Here is a 14,415-nt window from a genome sequence, read left to right as displayed (position 1 = left end):
TTTCTTCACATTCTAGTATCAATTATATATTTATTCTTCCCATGAGTAAACTCAAAGAGGAATAGTTATTAGCATACCATACCACAGAAGACATTTGCTAGTTTACAGGTTTATACAGAGGTTGTGAAGATCATGAAACCAGAACAAACCATATTCTTACTATGCAACAGTGTTTTCATTATAAGGATAGAGATACTGAAACACTACATTTATTGAAGCATTTGGCTCCACTGGGCTCCTGACACTCTCCTCTCTTGATCAATTTATCCAGCAAGGTATTTTACTCTCTTAAGGTATTCAGGACATTACAACTCTGCCAGCTGTAAATGAGACATGTCTATTCAACTAATATTTTTAGTTTCCAGTTAAAAATGGAACCAGAATTATGAGTATTTAAGTTCCTTCCTCTTTGCCTCCATACACCTTCTGACTACTGAACTCCAATAGATTGCTATGCAAGAGCAAGAAACTACATATCTTTATCCTGTGTTTCCTCTTCTCTTCTACTATCATAGAGATGTCTTGATATATTAACAATACACTGTCTAGAAGCCATGCAATCTGAATCCTCACTAATATACCACTTGAACATAAAAAAAGCTTACGCTGATATTTTATTTTATTAGGATAATTTCAGATATTAATTCTACACTTGCTGCTGACTTTCTTGCCCTTCGGCTTCCATCTTCTAGTGTTATTATCAAAGTTAGAATTTAAATAACATACTCTGCAACTTCAGCTGCTGTAGGAGACTTATGTTTACAAGCTTAAAACTTAATCAATCTGTTAAATGGGTGTGCCTACTAGAAAACTATTATTGCTTCAAGTATTATAACTTATCCATTTTCCATTTCTAACAACATGACTGATTCAGTCCCATTAACTGAAACATGTTTAAAATACTGTGATGAAATACATCTATTTGCAAAAATAAAAACTACGAGGTACAAGGCATTCCACATTGAAATCACTTTATGGATGTTTTTAAGGTTGGTTTTTTTTTGATTAATTTATACCTGTTTAAATGATGACCCTTTACTACACTTCAGTGATTTGGCAAAGAAAGGCAGCATTAATTGCTAGCATTCACAGATCATTTAATTGGAATGAAAGACAGTAAATATGGACCAAAAGTAATTTTGGATATTTTTGAATCTTATCAAGCAGAAGATCTATTGAATATTACAGTTCCAGATTGAATAATTTTGTATTTATGAACTAGAAGTATATAAAATTGCATGTGATACAGGAAACATATAAAAATGCCTGGATTTTACTGAGGAACTTTTTATGATAAATTAGATTCCAATCCTATAGAGATACTGTAGAAGTTTTACAAGGGCAATATTTAGATTATTTTCTCTTAGGAAAGTAGAATATGAAAATCACCCTTCTGCGCAGGAAAGAGCAAAAAAGCCTGTTATGAAACCAGGGAGCATCCTTATGGAGATACACATCTGACTGAAATAGTTGAAAACCTTGTGCCAAGATGTATATTTATATTTAATTTTACAAGAGTTACCAAGCTACTTCAACAATACTGGTGCTGGCTTATAAGTGACCCTTGAAAATTGGTCTGCAAGTGCACAATGACTTTCTGTTTTTCTCATTGTGGTCAGATACCAGAAATGCAGTATGGTACACAACACATTTTTAAGTGTAATGATTGATCAAATAAAATATTTTGTTTGCAAAACTGTAGCAGTGCATTTTCTTCATCTCTATGCTATTCATGGTGGCAGCCATATTCTTCATGGAAGTCATATCAAGTATCTTAAAATGAACAAGGGAAGAAAATCACAGAGAACAGATTTCACTGTAAGTAGATGAAGCTCAATCTAGAGCTCCCCAGAGTTTTCACAGACAGCTGGTCAAAGCATAGGAGGCTCACAAATAAAAAGTCAGCTTTAGACCTTTTCTTCCTTTACTTAGCTTTATGAAGATTTTCCTTTCAGTTTGTATGTTCTCAGAATTCTACCATAAATTCTTGAAATACAACTTCCCCAGACTGAAGCCCAGTGTTTTGCAACAGACAACTGAAGAAGTGTAATGTGCAAGAAGCAAATTTCTTCTTCATCTAACCCTGAGTTCAGCTCTGTAGAGATGAAGCAGAAGTTGCCTAGCCAGATTGCATCATGAACACAAACAAGCTCTTAATCAGAATCAAAACTCCAGGAAATTTCTCTAACAAATCCTGTGTACAGGGAATAATTGATAAATAATTTCAATAGCTTAGTTTTTCATGCAGGATAAAAGAGAAATTTTCAACAAAAGAAAACAAGAATGTTTTAAGACACATCTAACAAGGACATTCCAATACGCACTTCAAATCCTCTCACTAGACTTTACACCAGGGTCTGTCATGTGCCAGAACTTTATAGAAATGCAGAACTCCAAAGTTATATAGAAATGATGTCATGAAAGTGCAAAATGCAACTCCACTAACTCATGAGTGTGAGAAATATTTTCCATCTCAACAGTGGAGGAAGATGTACCACAGTTGCACTAGAAAAGTAAAACATATATAAATAATTCATTAAAGTAATGGAATGATGGAAAAACAAAATCTGAGAAAAAAATGTGACAGCCATTTATCTGAAATTACCTTTTCTCCCTGCAATTAGGTTTAGGAAGTTTCAGTAGAACTTACTAGAAGGATTTTTGTTGTGTTTTTATTTACTTTCATGCTGATTCATTCATTCAATCACTCATTACCCTGTGAATCCACTGTTTACTGAAGGATTCCGTATATTTTTCCACAAATGCTGTTCTGCATCCATTTTGCATGCTAAAGGGCTGCTCTTGCACTATCCTCCATTCCAAGCAGTATGGCCCATCTCAAGAATGGTAGCAAAATCATAAGGTTGAAAAAACATGTCAAAGAGGATGACAGTGTATGAAGGGGAGGTTAATCAAACAAGGTAATTCAACTTGCAGCAGAGAAAACTCCAGAAAGGCCATAAAACCATGCATTACATGGAGGAGGTGAAAAGGAAATAGGTATAAAGCTTTAGCTTGTATCACAAAAAAATCATTAAATGAAATTTAATGCCAGAGAATTTAAACCAAATAGAAAGTAGTTTTTCATGTAGTTCCTAATTATATGGCGAAACACATTGTTGCAGACCCATAGAAGTAATTTCATTAGACCTTGCTGGAATTTGGTTAGGCAGCGTAAGAAAAAAAACCCCAACATTCTAGACATGTCCTGGAAAAGAAACTTAAATATACTATCTAGACTTGGTCACCTGGTTCCACATACTTGAAGAAAGCACAAGAATTCCAACCCCCCAGGTGCTAATCATACCATCTAGACCTCTTCCTTTCAAGCAACACTTCTGCCTTGGTGTACCTGAGACAAAAAGGAACTATGCTGTTGAAAAAGACAGCACCACTTTTGATCCTTGTTTATTCCTTAAGAGACAGAATATCACAGAATACTGCTGCCAGCTTCTTCCCTGAAATCATGAATTGTTGGTGAAAAGATCTAATATTTTTCTGCTTGCAAGGTGGAATATAGCTGAAATCACACAAAATGATAGCTAAAAAGTTAATTGCCCCTATTTTGTACCACTTCTTTTTCTGACCTTGGTTTCCCTTTGAAGCTGATTTTTTATTTTATATGGCAATACATGCTATAATCCTCCTTTTTATAGAGGATTTATATGTATACACTTTATTGTAAATCTCTATAACACCTGATCTTTTCAATTACTCAGATACCTAAATAAAAGAAGAATAAACTATATTTCTCTGTACTGTTTTATCTGTGCGCAAGGATTTACCTTGATTTATTTCAAAATACATTCAGTTCTCAGATATCCTTCTTATTTTCCTAATTCTATAAGTACAATCCCATGTATTCAGTGTACTGCATTCTGTATGGAGCATCAGACGGTAAGTATCTCAACTGTATCTTCTTTGCAAAATACTTGTTACACATTGTACTGTAGAGTGCATTCATAATGCATTCTTATCATTATGAATACCATTTAGAAAGTAAAGATATAAAATTTATTGAAATAGAGTTTAGTGAAATAGAGTTTAGAAAAAGAATGGTTTTGGGGGTTAATTTTTAAAACACATCTTAGCATAACTCATTACCTTCAATTAAATACAGATCTACTCCTGGAACAGCTGTAGTAAATAAAATTATACTTCTGCGTAATTTATGAGAGTAAGTACACTGTGATCTTATAATTGATAAATAAAAGTGAAGATTACAGCACAGTGAAGAAGTCAAAGAGAAGAAATTATGCTGCTTGCTGCTAACTACTACTCCTTGCTTTCTTTGCATTTCAACCTGTTCCACATTCTCAGGGCAGAATGTTTTGAAGAGTTGTTTTCAGCTTTTGTATATTTCTGTGCTTTGATTATGTTTTAGTGTGAAACAGGTAAAAGAGCTATTAACACACCTGTGTGGGAAATCGCAAGTAACTGATGCTATCTGAAAATGAATTAGAAGAGATGGGAAGAAATGTCTTCTGCAGTACCAGATAACAATATGAACTTGAAAGTAATTGCTGAACACTAAGGTGCTTCCCAGTTTCAGAGTCCTTCTGGATCCCTTCATGATTTTAAGTGTCTGAATACCCATTGTAATCAGCAATATTTTCTTTTCCTGTTCTTAGGCCGAACATTACCATTCGCCATTCATTATTCTTGGGTTTTGGACTGACAGAATAATGATGACCCAGATCATGATCCAGACATTGTTTAGTAAGTACAAAATGAAAAATGAAAACATTGTACCAAGTCATATAGTCTGCATCAGGTTTGGGTTTTTTCAGTATCCAGCACAATTCAAAGGCCTAAGTGTACAGGGATCTACCTTCCTACAAATGCTTTTTTTTTTTTTTTTTTTTTTAAATTGAAAACTTGAAAATAATCAGAAAATTAGTCCTCAAGCTTGAAGTTTATGGGGCTATGGAAACAGAACTACTGTTTTGAGTCTCCATCTGAAGATGTCTCCTCCTTTTGCATGGAGTACATATATATATATCTAGAGGATGCGTTCAGAGGATGAGATAAACATGACCTTAACACCTTGGATTTCATTTGAAGTGTAATCCTTGAAACATGGTAATAATGCAGTGAGATGTTATGCAGCAGAAAATAAATAAGAAAAACCTATGAGGCTTCTCTGATGAACTGATATCAATGCTCTTGCAGGGCCCTTGTTTTCTTAGATCAAATTATGAAAAGAATACGTTTTTTTCAATATCTCTACCAAAACTTCAAGAGCCTGTTTAGGGGTACTGCTTTTGGTATTTCTTTTCCTTAACATCAGCAGTCTTTATACCAGCATGAATTCTATGCAACACAGCAGAAAATGAGGTTCTGAGAAGTCATTACTGCTAAGCATTTCACATTTCTTAATCACAGCTTTTCACGTAGCAGTTGACCACTGATTTCCTCCGTTTTTTGCAAGCTTTTGAACTTTATAAGCAAATACTGTGGACAAGTTATAATGAAAATAAAGGGCATTTTGATTTTGAAGTTTCAGAGTAGCTGTAAAATGAGCTTGGATAGTATTATGATAATTTTTAAACATTTTAAAACTATTTTAAAATTTAGGTGACAAAAAAATAGGTACTGCAATGCAGTATTCACTCAGACCAACAGTCATAGACAAAATCTGATACTAAGTGATAAGACCCTGAACTAAGTCTATAAAAGTATGAAAAACAAAGAAAGATTAACATTAAGGACAGAATACTGATTGGAAAGCCCCTATGAAAAGTTAACAGACTATTTAGAGACACAGGGAGATGATTTCATGAGGCTTTCATGCTGATTACTTTATACAAAAATACAGCCTGTTCAAAGTTAGCCAAACGTGCTGGGGTAGCCAAGTTGATTGAATGTGTTCCAGTATAATGTGTGTCCACGGATACTCCAGAATTTACTGTAGGTACAGCTGGGAAATCTCAGAGATACCCCTTTCCAGAATGGAGCTATTGGGTTATAATAATATTTTCACATTTCCTGCAGATGGCTGGATTCTTCTCTTCTCTCATAATTTTAATTCAGAATTCATTATGGACAGCTGCTGGCTCTGATAGAACCTAATTGCTCTTTTACTAGACTCAGCTGCAAGCAGTCAGATTTCCTTTTCCTTTGTAGAGTATATTATATATAAACATGGGTGGGGAGTAAAATAACCAATTAACTAAATACATATGGATAAAATGACTCACTAAGAGTGCTGATCAAATAATGTAACAAACTATAGCTTAGGTCAAAGGAAATTACAAGCCTTGTAGGACATGATAATATATATATATGGAAATAATTATCAGCACCGACATATTTGTAATTTGAGATAACACATGGAAAAGGCATTGCTTCTGTTGAAAAAATCTTGCAGAAAATTATTACATTTTAATAAGGGGCAGGTTATTTCACTGAATAAAACCTCCTCAGCCTCCAAGAAATCCATTTAACCAAAACCATGTGTTGACCGAATCCAAGTCAGACCTCAGTACCCCCACCGGACAAGTTAGCATGGAAACATGGCACGATTCTGGAACTATTTTTGCTGTATTACATCTTAAAAAAAAAAAAAAAGAAAAAAAAAAAAGAAAGGAGAGTAGTTTCTAAGGCTACAGAAAAAGTGTATGTCACAAATGGGGAAGCTGAGAAAGCCAGCAGAACGAGTGAAGAAGTGGGGATTCCCTGCCACCTCCCTCATGACAAGCACTGAAGAGGAGTTAGAGTATTTTGGTGTCCTAGTTGCTACAGTGGATGAACACAAGGGAAAGTTGTAGACATGTCATGAGGGACCAGTCCTTAGGATCTGTTCTGGGAAGTGGTGTCAAAACACGACTGCAAGTCCTTGAAAAAAAGGGCTGCTTCTTTGCAATGGGGTCCAGTCTGAATCTCTCTTGGTTGCTCAACCTGGGTTGTGACACATGTAAAACAAGAAACAGCCTTAAAAAATGTGTTTTGTGGGGTTTTTTGGTTTGTTTTTTTTTTTTGATTGCTGTTGATTTTTTTGTTTGTTTTCTTTGTCTTGTTTTTTTTTTCCCTGCCTTTATCCAGACATTTTGTGAAATTAACAAATGAACAGACATGTTTAAAACAATAGAAAATAGGTATCTTCTAACATGATATATGAAACTACTTGTCATAGAATAGTACTTAGGTAAGGAAAAAGACAAGGATAAGGTTGGCTGGTTTTACTCTTTAAAATATATCCAACCATGAATACAGCTGAGGGAATAATAAGGGCTGGGGGGAAGAAATTAAATCTGCATTAGTAAGGGCTAAACTAGTCACTAACTGTTTGCTGCTGGGTAGAAAACTACTAAAATACTGTTGACATTGAAGTTTTATGCTTTCCCCTGAAAGTTTTGATGTTTGCCATTGTCAGACAGTATAATGGCCTAAAAAGACCAGTGATTCTATCAAGCAGTAGCATTAATTATGTTCCTTCATAGATTTCTGACTTCTACCAGAAACAGAATCTTACCCTATGAAGTCATAGGAGTTCTTTAGGATTTTAGAAGATAATCCAGTCTGAGTCACAGCAGTGGGGGGTATAATCCCCTGAACCACAGGCTAAGTGACAACCAAAGATGGCTTTATACATGTAAGACTGATTTAATTATAAAAAAAAAAAAAAAAGACCACAAGAAGGTATTTTCCATTATTTGAACCTGCATGAAGAAATACTGCTACTATTTGTTCTGCGTATGGTTCTGAATTTTAATAATGGTTTCACTCCGTGATACTTACTGAGTTTTTATGATTATAAAAAATGGAAGTAAACTTTGTACATACAGCAGCCTCAGGTTTTTCCTGTCTCTCTGTGATGATTATCAAGTAGTGCCTTGATATAACAATGACTACGCAATCAGTGTGCTGGTGAAACATCAGTCTTTGTTTCTGCCAGCTAGTATTTATCAACCTTCCATCCAGTTTCATTCTTATTTTCCAGTAGATTCTACAATTTCAGACACTAAATGAAGATAGAACAACCATCTAAAAATTTCTACGTCAATAGAATCTATTTCCAGTTCCTTAAACAAATACCAAGTTTCCAAGAGATAAAGTTCATCAAGCCTTGCTCTATTTTGTGTAAGGTGTATGTTGAAATAATTCTCTAAAATAAAAGTACGTTTAGAACTGAAATGACTCCCAATCAGTTCCTTCAACCACGCAGAGGAAATTAATACAAATACAATACAATGAAAACCATAGACATTTATGCACTGCTTTATTTTTATATTTTATATAAAGAAGAACTAAACCTCTTAATCTGGCTCATTACACTTTTTTTTTTTTTTTGAGAAGATAATCTAACAACAGCCTTATTCCTCTCTCTTTGCCTTTTAATTGTGAGCCAAGACTTTGAGATACAAGTCTTAATGAAATACATGATGACCTACAGCTAACAGCTGCAGACCAAATAGTGATGCAGTGCACTTGTATATGGATTATGCCCTATCCAGTCTTATATATAGTAGTAATCCAATAGCTGCTGTATAATACATATGAGTAAAAAAGAGAAGGCTTAGAATATTTGTGATATTAAAATACTTGTTATGGAAAAATGCCTTTACCATCTTTTCCTCTCAAGAGCTTTCAGCTGTACAGGGAAGTTAGGAAAGATCCTGAGGGAAAGGATGAAGAAGCTTTTAGTATTTTTCAGCCTCCTTTGAGAGATTTCTGAATATGTACTGGGGGGATTTTTTTCTCTCACTGTTAAAAAGGAAAGGTAGTCAACTGCAGCCTACCCAGTGCAAGGATTAAAAAATGAGAACTTATTAAAAAATGAGGTATGTGGCAAAAGTGGTAGGGAGGTTCAAAAGATATAGAGTTGAAGAAAAACAATCCACAGAAGAATAATTGCCTTAGATAGATATATTTATTTTTTATTCTGAAATACTGAACAAATATTAAGTATTCTTCTTTAAGAAATGCAAGATCACTTTGTGTTCTGTTATTTTTTTAAATTAACTTTGCTTTACTGTACTAGCTGGTTATGCTAGTATATTCAGATGCAGATTTACTTACAACAGTCAAATTCTTCCAAACATCTAAGCTCTTCTGTTTGAAATAGCAGCATTAACAGTACCTGCCAAAGCCTCCCAAAGTATCTTAATGATATGGCCCTTGGTGCTGGTTCTGAAAAGAGGTTCAGACATATGGCACTGCACTTGCATGTTAAACTTTTATGTACAGTAACTGAATCAGCTAAAATTTATGTGACATTTTGAAAAAATAGTGGCATAAAGCTGCAAACACCCTCCAGTGCTATTTCATTGGTGTCTCATTAGCACCTGTTGCCGTGAACTAATCCAACTTCAAACAAAAACGTGTGCTTTCGCTGCTGTCATTAGACCACACCTTACAGCCTATCCAGTGAAGAATCCCAGGGTTTAAGCCTATACTTTTTCATTAAAGAAACTTTTTTTTTTTTTTCAGATCAGCTCTGTGAATTAAGGGAACTCATGCAGAAACATAAGTTGGATTGTGATATTAATCAAATGCTGTGCAAAAGAACTGAAAGGATATAGACCCATAATATAACAGGCTGTAGATGAAAAAGCATCTACCTGCATCAAGTATTTCAACCACCAGAGAAAAATCTTTAGATAAATTTTTCTTAAAAAGACAAGTCAAGGTTTGAACACACACTATAAGAAGTATCTACAAACAGGATAGGATCACTAAATATCTTTTATGTTATTACTTTGCATACATCTTTACTTTTGATTTAGCTGATTTTCTCTACCCAATCTCACAATATAAAAAAGATATTGCTGTCTCTGGGAGAATGTAACTCCAGCAAGGATCACAGAACATGGCAGTCTACAATAATATATTTCTAAATTTAACTTTGCCTTGATTTGGGATTTGCTAAATGGAATCTTTCCTAGAGACAGAAAAGTATAGAATTTTTTTGTGGAAAGAAGAGTGCCATGACACTCGGCATTTATGCTATTGCCACGATACCCTTTTCATACATGTAGTCCTTCAAAAACATCTGCTTGCAGAAGTAAAACCATCTGCATTTAGATTAGGCTTTGATGTTACCTTTGGTGTTTCACAATCATTTCAACAATGACCTAGGTTTTCTCCTTAAAAATAACCGGTATAAATATCTTAAAATTACCTCTTCAGCTTAAACATCTGTGAACTGTTCTACACAGGTAAGTTTTGTCTGGCAGAAGATACACAGAACAATTCTCAATATGGTTTTGACTTCTCTGTTAGATAAAACTTCAATATTGCACAGGCAAGCAAACTGTTAATTATCACAAGCAGATGTGTAAATGACATTCTAAGAAGCCTGTTGCATGGACATTAGTAAGAAATGTCATTTGTAAATGACATTGTACTACTGTCATTGTAAATGCTTATCATATAATTCTGTATTTCTCATTTTTTCATGACACAAAATTTTGCATGAATTTATCAGAACATGTCTTATAAAGTCTACTAATTCTGAATGTCACTAATTATATACTACATTCACAGTAAATTTTACTGCTTAAGACTGCATTTTTTTCCTGGTCACAGTATGCACAGAATGCAGGGTGGGTGCTCCAGTTGTCACTCATTTCCACCTTACAAACTAAGCATACTGTAAACAACCACAAAAATTCTTCATACACTCAACAAGCATTTTGTAGGAACAGGATAGTAAACTAGTTTATCAGATACTGAAGCTTTGACACAAGCTAGTCTGGGGCCACGCTCTGAAACTGAATTTCCAGGTACTTTGACTGTCTATAGGATATATAGCCATATCCCAAAATCACCAAGCAAACTGGAAAAAACTCTTAATCACAAACATGAAGTGGACTGGAAGACAACTGTTCATCAGTATTACGGCATCTGTGGAGAATGCAGAACAGAAGAGCTTGGTCTAAACCTCTCACTTCTAATACCTACTTAGGAGTACCAAATAAATACGGGGTTGCTCTCTCTTGTTGCTTTTATTGGGTGTTGATCTGCATCAAAAGTGGAAAGATCAGCCTTTGAGCAGTAGGGATAAATTCACAGAAATATCATACACATACCTGCTCCTTGTGCTTAGTTGCCTGCTAGCTTTCCAGCTATCAATTAAAAGCTTTGCAGTAAAAGGCATCCTCGACTTCTTTATACCTACTCTTTCTGTCTAATGAATATATTTTGAAAGGTAAACCTTCTTGTATTAACACTACTTTAAAATGTTTTAAAAATTATTATAATTTCCTGAGCTCTAACAGCTTGTTAATGCTGAAAGAAACATAAAGGAAGGTATCAGTGCTGTCTCAGCTGTCTTACACTCACCACTACGAATCCCATGTTTCTGCTAGGGAGTAAACTCAGATTATTCCTTCAGAGGAATATGTTGGAAAAGCACTGCCTACCATAGATGAGGGATAAAAGTTATGGTCTTTTGCTATATTGTTTTGTTCTAGTGGAGAAAAATCACTACATTTTTAATAACTGAATGACTGTAGTGCATGAAGTTTCATGAAAAGGGACTGATGGACTCCTGAACCAAAAATAGCAGAGAGTGATGGTTAAGATCCAGAACAAAGAAAAGAGGATTTCTTTAAAAGGCTGCAGAGGTAGATGAGGGGCCAGCAAAAGAAAAAAATCAGAAGTTTGTTTTTTTTTTTTAAATAGAATATCTGAGTGGAAAAGGGTGACTACTAGAAGGCAGTGCAAGTTGATGCAGCACAAAAATCAGCAGGAGAGTGTTATCATTAGAACGATGACCTGTTTTTAGAGAAAATGATAAGACATTTAGGAACATATTTCATATTGAAATGGCTCAGGAATATTGGAGAAAAAGAGAAATAAATCTGAGAAAACAGTGAAACTGAAAGACATAAATGGTATATAATTAGAGGAGTCCATGGAATAAAGAGCAGTCCAGACACTGCAGAGAAATAAATGAAAAACAAGTGAAATGACTTAGGATGAGAAGAATGAAATGGCAAGAGTAAAGAAGAAATGAAGTTTACAAACTGAGCAACAGAGAAGAAAGAAGAATCTGAAAGTAGACTCAAAGATAGGTAACATGCAAAATTTGCTTACTTGTTCTCTGTTAATATAAAATGAAAATTTTTCTGCACTTGAAATAGAATGTTTAGGCATGTCCACTACTTTAATTTCAAACTAAATGGGAAAATTTTTCATGTTGCTGAATGAAAGGCATGTCTTGTAGCCTAGAAAAATTGTGATACTCTTCCTCTTTGGATTTTTTTACCAATTTAGTTCTGTCAATTAAAACTTAAAAGAAAACACAAATCTCAAAATACAATGTTGCTACAGTATCCATTAAAAAAGACACTCACACTGACATAACTGCTGCAAGAAATACTTCAGTAACTTCATCTTGGTATAAACAATTATACTACCATGATATGCATATTGTAATTATATATATATAAAAAAATAAATAGGAAATTGGGAAAACAATACCTCAACAGGCATCAACTCATGCTACCTAACGTGATCACCAATTTCACTGAAATTCACATATGTAACCAATGACAAAGAGAAAATTATAACTTCGCAGTTCATCAGTACCACTAAGTGATAATAAGATTTGTATTTTATTTCATTGTTTCCAATGACTTGCTGTATGACTTTTAACAACTAATTTAACTTGTGTATTTTTGCACTGAGAGAATTTAAGCAATTATAGTCACTTAGCTTTCCCAGAGTGGGAGGATTAATTTCTTCAATTAATTTTGTTTTTAATTTAGAGCATAACAACTTTACTGCTGAGCACCTTTAGAGGGATGATCTCTGTGGATCATTATAGCTAAGGTCATCTGTATTTCTAGGCAATATTAGAAATACTTTAAAATCCTGTAAATACATGTACAAAAAGATTTGGCTCCATTCTGGAAATATTCAGCAAACTGTATAAATAGATTTGTATTATTATTTACAGTTGTTCCCCTTTCCTGAGCCTGATGTTTCAATAAACATTAAATGTCTACTATCTTGCATGTTACAGAATCACAGAATCGTAGAATTTTCAGGGTTGGAAGGGACCTTTAAGATCATCTAGTTCCAACCCCCCCTGCCATGGGCAGGGACACCTCCCACTAGATCAGGTTGCTCAGAGCCCTGTCCAGCCTGACCTTAAAAACTTCCAACGGGGCTTCCAATGGGGCTTCCAACACCTCTCTGGGCAACCTGTGCCAGTGTCTCACCACCTTCATGGTGAACAACTTCCTAAGTTTCAATCTAAATCTGCCCTCCTTTAGTTTGTATCCATTCCTCCCAGTCCTATCACTACCTAACATCCTAAAAAGTCCCTCACCAGCTTTCCTGTAGCCCCCCCTTCAGATACTGGAAGGCTACAATAAGGTCTCCTCAGAGCCTTCTCCTCTCGAAACTGAGTAACCCTAACTCTCTCCATCTATCTTCACAGGAGAGGTGCTCCAGACCTCTGATCATTCTTGTGGCCCTTCTCTGGACACACTCCAGCATGTCCATGTCCCTGTTCTCTGATCTTTACTTAAGAGTCTGTATCTTTTAACATGGAAGACCTGCATATTTTGTTTTCCTGCTGAATTTCTTTTTCTGTCTCATTTACAAGAGCCTTTCTCATTCACTTACATAATGTTCAAATAGACAGCTTCCATGTCTGGCTTACCAATGTGTAAGAAACCGGAATTAGAAAGTGTGACATGCTGTAATCCTCACAGCTCCTATTCCTCAGTTTTGGGATGACAAAAGTGAGGTTGGTATTCAAATACGGTAAGCATTTATAGCTTCAGTGAACAGGGAGTAGTAGGTCTCAGCTTTACCAACTAAAGTTACCCCAAAATGAAGTTCACAAGATTCAGTAATATTAGAAATTTCCTTTGAAAGAGTAAGCACAGTAAGCTATGTAAGCCATAACAAACATACCCCAGGAATGAAGGGGACCCATCTTGACACATAATTTGATTAGAACTGGCAAATATGTTCTGATGGTGTTTTTCTCAGTGTGATTTTAAGGTTTTCTAAAATATCTGCTCTTGTCAAAGATTTGCAAAGAGTCCCCAACTCTTTGTTTTCATTTCCTTACATACAGAACTTTAAGAGAAGTGGGTACTTTTCTCTCAGGAGTGCAATAATTCATACCTTGTATTACCTAAATATGTTCGCTACCTTTCAAATATCACGAAGCACTCATTTCTTTGGAACTGAAACGAGCCTGTTCAAAAGGTACATCCTTTGCAATTCCAACTCCTCACAGTCCTAAGATATGGGTTTAACCTTGAATACAGATTACTGTTTCTACCTGTTTTGAGTAAAAGTTGCCTTTATCCTTTTAAATTTTCATGTTCTTTACTTTCATACACAATATAAGCAATAACTTCAGAAGTGAAACACACTGTCTTCAGTATTAAGGTTCTTAAATCAATGCTATCTTCCTATATTATATCAATATAATCTTAAATAGAA

At 34.8% G+C, this 14,415-nt stretch overlaps 1 protein-coding gene across 1 annotated transcript in view; it reads right to left on the bottom strand.

Annotated features, from left to right (window-relative positions):
- The window catches only part of PTPRD (protein tyrosine phosphatase receptor type D), a 262,399-nt gene that overhangs the window by 16,952 nt on the left and 231,032 nt on the right, over nt 1-14,415 (bottom strand). The gene's annotated exons all lie outside the window — the stretch shown is intronic.

This window comes from Calypte anna, chromosome Z, assembly GCF_003957555.1.
Source record: "Calypte anna isolate BGI_N300 chromosome Z, bCalAnn1_v1.p, whole genome shotgun sequence".
Classification (NCBI taxonomy): domain Eukaryota; kingdom Metazoa; phylum Chordata; class Aves; order Apodiformes; family Trochilidae; genus Calypte; species Calypte anna.
The sequence above is the reverse complement of the archived record's forward strand: the minus strand, read 5'-3'. Positions and strand labels throughout refer to the sequence as shown.